Below are 6938 nucleotides of genomic sequence, written 5' to 3'. Positions count from 1 at the left end.
ATGAAGCATCAGATTTCATGTTTTTTCTTTTATCCCTGAACTAATTTTTAAATTCCCTTACTGCCCAGAATTTTGTCCCTTAATAATCATAGAAGCACATTACTTTGCAACAAAAATATCTGTAAATTTACCTTTGTTTCCTTTGTTAATAAAGTTCTAAGTGATTTTTTTCTACAATGGATTACCATTATAACGATCATTATCTTACTCCTATTCAGTAACTTAAATATGCTACAAATTTTATGAAATTTTCAAAGATAAACTATAAAATGTCACCAGAAATGCATCTCTTAATGATATTGATTGGCATGAATTTTGTTTTTATTTTTTAACTTCGATTAGTAAAAATATCCATGGATGAATATTTTTATTGCCTTAATAATATAGATGTCAGCATACTTAAATTTTGTCACGTTACAAAAAGAAGAATAGGAACACAATTGCATTTTTTTTGTAGTAGGGATGTCATTCTAGTTTTTAACATTACATACATATTAAGTCAAAAACCTCTTGAGCCCTTATCATTAATAATTATTTTCATAATTTGCTAAACATAATTATATGCATTTGATTCATTGTTTAAGTTGCATCTGGTAATCTTCTAGCTTTAAAATGAAAGCAGTCATTGGAGAAATTAACTTTCTTAGTTTCTTAGAAGTTTTTAAAATGACTTTGATGGGGCTGTCCCGGTGGCATATTGGTTAAGTTCGTATGCTCCACTTCAGTGGCCCATTGTTCACCAGTTCAGATCCTGTTTACAGGCCTAGCGCTGCTCATCAAGCCATGCTGTGGTGGCATCTTACATAGAAAAACTAGAAGGACTTACAATTAGGATATACAACTATGTACTGGGACTTTGGGGAGAAAAAAGAAAAAACAACAAAAAAAGAGAAAAATATGAAGATTGGCAACAAATGTTAGCTTAAGGCCAATCTTCCTCACCAAAAAAAGAAAGAAAGCTCTTTGGTATCATTTATTAAATGACAATTTTAAAAATGTGTTACAATTTCACTTAGTTGAATCTTTTCTTTTTTTTTTTCTTTTTGGCTGAGGAAGATTCACCCTGAGCTAACATGCACTGCCAATCTTCCCCTTTTTGTATGTGAGCCCCCACTGTAGCATGACCACTGACAGAGTAGTGGTGTATGTCTGCACCTGGAAACTGAACCAAGGCCAATGACGTGAAGCATGTTAAACTTAGTCACTAGGCTACCATGACTGATCCTCACTTAGTTGAATCTTTCTTAAACCAATGTTGTCAATCTTCTGGCTTAAGTATAAGAGGTTTCAAGCTAGAAAGAGATTTGCTCCCAATACTACAGCACAAAAAGCTAGATATTCTGCAAGCTTTAAACATTTTTGGAACCCACTGAATAGCTGGGGTCACCAGGTGACCAACTAACACCAGCACAGAGTTACCAGTGATAACATTCCATTGTTAGGGGTGGGGGATGGATAAGGGGAGAGATCTTCTCTGAAGTACCTGTGCAAAGGGAAGACTTAAAGTTTAAAGTGGAATAGACATTGAAAATATATTATAAGCCATCTTCCATCCTAATATAAGGTAGCATTAGAGGAAATTGAAGCTTGTGGTGCCCTGAGGTGGCCATAGTGTTGACAAAACTAAAGCCCAGCTCAACTCCTACACTTAATGTTAAGCAAAAGAAGTGAGTTAATTTCCAGGCAAAAATAGCATTTACTTCGGTCTCTGTTGTTCTACAAATGGTATCCTTTCTTAAGCAAAAATTATATGAGGATACAAATGATAAGAACACAGCCCACTACAAAAATACAAAGATATTAACAGAATTAGATTCAGATATGACTTAGAGATTAGAAACAGCAGACCAGCAATCTAAAGTAAATATGATTCCTAGGGGCTCCAGTGGAAAAGATAGACAACATGAATGAATAGATTTGGAATTTCAGCAGAGTCATAGAAACTATTAAAATGAATCAAATGAAATGCTAGAAAAAATTTTAAAATAGCAGAGATAAAGGATATTTTAGCACAACGGTAGCTTCAACAGAGATGAGAAAAGAATTAGTGAAATTAAAGATAGAACAAGAGGAAACACCAAAAGTTACAGAGACACACACAAAAAAGAGTGAAGAAAACACCTAACAGCTGGGTAACAATGTCAAGTAGTATAAATAACTATAATTTGAACCTCAGAAAAAAGGAGGAGGTCATGTCAAAGGGAATATGAGTAGAGATAACGGCAAAGAATTTTCTGAAAGACATCAAATCCAGATCCAAGAAGCTCAGAGAACACAAAGCAGAAAGAAAACACATGCACAACACAACACAGAAGTAAAGAAAGTAAAAGAGAAAATATTGAATGCAAGAACCATTACATAGTGAGCAGGGCTTTTCAGCATCTGGACTATTGACATTTTGCACTGTGGAATTTTTGTTGTGGGGCACAATCCTGTTCACTGTAGATTGTTTAGCAGTATCTGTGACCTCGACATACTAGATGCCAGCAATACTCCCTTGCAGTTACGATAATCAATGATATTCCAGGCATTATCAAATGTCCCCTGTGTATTTGTTTGAGGAGGAGGGTGGCATTGGGTACAAAACCAAATCTATCTTGGATGATCTAAAGGAAAAAAGGTAAGCACTACAGCAGATTTCCTGCCAGAAAATGTGAAAGTCAGAAAAAATGGACAGCAAATTGAAAATGTCAAAAGGAAAACAACAAATAATCAGTTTCTCCAGAATGATATACACATGAAAATATCTTGCAAATTTTTTCAAAAGTGAAGGACGAAAAAACTTTTTTGAGACTAAACAAAACTGAAAGAATTACCCATAGGCATGTACTATGAGAAATATTAAAATGCATCATTTGGGGAGAAGGAAAATAGTACCAGACAGAAAATTAAAGCTACCCAAAGAAATGAACACTGGTAATTGTATAAAGAATAAGTGGATCTTTTTTCATATTTTAATTGTTCTAAAAGACATCAAACTGTCTGAAGGAAAAAAGAATAGCAATGAAATGGTACTTGTAGGTTCTGTCAGAGTATAATACATAATAATATCATGATGGGTAAGAGAGGACTTAGAAGTTTACTGTTTCAAGATCCATAGGAGACCAATGATTTATTTAAAAAGTTTACTGTGAACTCCTAGAAAACCATTATCATTTTAAGGAAGCAAAAATAATAAGTCAACAGAGGATGCAAGATAAGTGGAATCAGAAAAATTCTTACAGAAGAAGACAGAAAAAGAAAAGAAGCAAGGGATAGATTAAACAAATAGAGATAAGGTATAAAGATGATAGATTTAATTAATCCATATAAGTAATTGCATTAACTGTAAATAGTCTAGACATCCAAATTAAAGTTGGAGATTGTCATGTTAGACATTTAACAAAACAAATCTCTGCACAAACTAAAGAAATCTTCTTAATTATAGACATTATGAGTTAAATACAAAAAAATAGAAAAGACCTCATGCATGGATATATTAATATACATATAGAGTAGAACACAGAAAAAATAAAAACAACAAAACAAAATCTCAACATGATTCTTAAATTAATTGACAAGCTGATTATAAAATGTATGCAGTAGGAACTAAAAAAAGACAAAGTTGAAAGTGAGAAAATAATTGGAAGCATCTCACTATCTGATCTCAATACCTACTATAAAGGTAAAGTAACTAAGATAATGCAGTATTACAAATATAAACATATAAATCAATGGATGAGAGTAGAGGATCCAAATACAGACACACGTCTGAAAGGTCAAATTACTCTCCACAAAGATACAAAGTCTGTACAATGGAAAAAATTGTCTTTTAACAAAGAATGATGGATAATTTAAACATCCACGTGCACAAGATGGTTTATGAGATATAAATCCATAAATAACATCATATACAATAATTAACTGAAATAATCATAAAACTAAGTGTAATATCAAATTTGTAAAACTTCCAGAAGAAAACAAGAAAACATTCTTTGTTATTTCATATTGGACCAATATTTCTCTTTTTTTTTTCCTTAAAGATTGGCACCTGAGCTAACAACTGTTGCCAATCTTCTTGTTTTCTTTTTCCTGCTTTTTCTCCCCAAGTCCCCCCAGGACATAGTTGTATATTTTAGTTATGGGTCCTTCTAGTTGTGGCATGTGGGACGTCACCTCAGGATGGCCTGACAAGTCGTGCTATGTCCCCACCCAGGATCTGAACCAGCGAAACCCTGGCCTGCTGAAGCAGAGCACAGAAACTTAACCACTCGGCCAAGGGGCCGGAACCTAGAGAAATATTTCTTACATATGAATTCCAAATCATGATGAATAAAAGAAAAATTATGTGAGACGTCATCAAAATTAAATATTTTGCTCTTCAAAAGCCACTGTTGCAAGAATGAAAAGACTAAACTTATAATAGAAGATATTCTTTCCAAGTACATGTCTGAGAAAGGATTTGTATCCAGGGTATAGACAAACCTCTCAAAATTTAACAACACACTTCTAAATAGATCAAAGTTGGAAAAAGAAAGCACAATACAAATTATATAAAATTTTTTTTTTGAAATGTGTCTGTTTTTTTTTTTATTAATGTTATGATAGATTACAAGCTTGTGAGATTTCAGTTGTACATTTTTGTTAGTCATGTTGTGGGTACACCACTTCCCCCTTCGTACCCTCCCCCCACCCCCCCTTTTCCCTGATAACCACCGATCAGATCTCCCTCTCAATATACTAATTTCCACCTATGAGTGGAGTCATACAGAGATCGTCTTTCTCTGACTGACTTATTTCGCTTAACATAATGCCCTCGAGGTCCATCCACGTTGCTGTGAATGGGCCAATTTCGTCTTTTTTTATGGCTGAGTAGTATTCCATTGTGTATATATACCACATCTTCTTTATCCAATCATCAGTTTCTGGGCATGTAGGCTGGTTCCACGTCTTGGCTATTGTAAATAATGCTGCGATGAACATAGGGGTGCAACGGACTCTTGAGATATCTGTTATCAGGTTCTTAGGATAGAGACCCAGTAATGGGATGGCTGGGTCATAGGGTATTTCTATTTTTAACTTTTTGAGAAATCTCCATACTGTTTTCCATAGTGGCTGTACCAGTTTGCATTCCCACCAACAGTGTATGAGGGTTCCTCTTTCTCCACAACCTCTCCAACATTTGTCGTTCTTGGTTTTGGATGTTTTTGCCAATCTAACGGGGGTAAGGTGATATCTTAGTGTAGTTTTGATTTGCATTTCCCTGATGATTAGCGATGATGAACATCTTTTCATGTGTCTATTGGCCATATTCATATCTTCTTTTGAGAAATGTCTGTTCATGTCCTCTGCCCATTTTTTGATCGGGTTGTTTGTTTGTTTGTTGTTAAGCAGTGTGAGTTCTTTGTATATTATGGAGATTAACCCTTTGTCGGATAAGTGGCTTGTAAATATTTTTTCCCAATTCGTGAGCTGTTTTTTTGTTTCAATTCTGTTTTCCCTTGCCTTGAAGAAGCTCTTTAATCTGATGAAGTACCATTTGTTTATTCTTTCTATTGTTTCCCTCAACTGAGGAGTTACAGTGTCCGAAAAGATTCTTTTGAAACTGATGTCAAAGAGTGTACTGCCTATATTCTCTTCCAAAAGACTTATTGTCTCAGGCCTAATCTTTAGGTCTTTGATCCATTTTGAGTTTATTTTGGTGTGTGGTGAAAAAGAATGGTCAATTTTCAATCTTTTGCATGTGGCTGTCCAGTTTTCCCAGCACCATTTGTTGAAGAGACTTTCTTTTCTCCATTGTAGGCCCTCTGCTCCTTTGTCGAAGATTAGCTGTCCATAGATGTGTGGTTTTATCTCTGGGCTTTCAATTCTGTTCCATTGATCTGTGGACCTGTTTTTGTACCAGTACCATGCCGTTTTGATCACTGTAGCTTTGTAGTATGTTTTGAAATCGGGGATTGTGATTCCGCCGGCTTTGTTTTTCTTGCTCAGGATTGCTTTAGCAATTCGCGGTCTTTTGTTCCCCCATATGAATTTTAGGATTGTTTGTTCAATTTCTGTGAAGAATGTTCTTGGGATTCTGATTGAGATAGCATTGAATCTGTATATTGCTTTAGGTAGTATGGACATTTTAAGTATGTTTATTCTTCCAATCCATGTGCAAGGAATGTTTTTCCATCTCTTTATGTCATCGCCTATTTCTTTCAAGAAAGTCTTGTAGTTTTCATTGTATAGATCCTTCACTTCCTTGGTTAAGTTTATCCCAAGGTATTTTATTCTTTTCGTTGTGATTGTGAATGGGATAGAGTTCTTGAGTTCTTTTTCTGTTAGTTTATTGTTAGTGTATAGAAATGCTACTGATTTATGCACGTTAATTTTATACCCTGCTACTTTGCTGTAGTTGTGGATTATTTCTAATAGTTTTTCTGTGGATTCTTTGGGGTTTTCTATGTATAAGATCATGTCGTCTGCAAACAACGAGAGTTTTACTTCTTCGTTACCTATTTGGATTCCTTTTATTTCTTTTTCCTGCCGAATTGCTCTGGCCAGCACCTCCAGTACTATGTTGAATAGGAGTGGTGAAAGTGGGCACCCTTGTCTTGTTCCTGTCCTCAGAGGGATGGCTTTCAGCTTTTGTCCATTGAGTATGATGTTGGCTGTGGGTCTATCATATATGGCCTTTATTATGTTGAGGTACTTTCCTTCTATACCCATTTTACTGAGGGTTTTTATCATAAATGGGTGTTGGATCTTGTCGAATGCTTTCTCTGCATCTATTGAGATGATCATGTGGTTTTTGCTTTTCATTTTGTTGATGTAGTGTATCACGTTGATTGACTTGCGGATGTTGAACCATCCCTGTGTCCCTGGTATAAATCCCACTTGATCATGGTGTATAATCTTTTTGATGTATTGCTGTAATCGGTTTGCCAAAATTTTGTTGAGGATTTTTGCATCTA

The sequence above is a fragment of the Equus przewalskii genome, chromosome 11 (assembly GCF_037783145.1).
Source record: "Equus przewalskii isolate Varuska chromosome 11, EquPr2, whole genome shotgun sequence".
NCBI lineage: Eukaryota > Metazoa > Chordata > Mammalia > Perissodactyla > Equidae > Equus > Equus przewalskii.
This window is presented reverse-complemented; position numbering follows the sequence as displayed.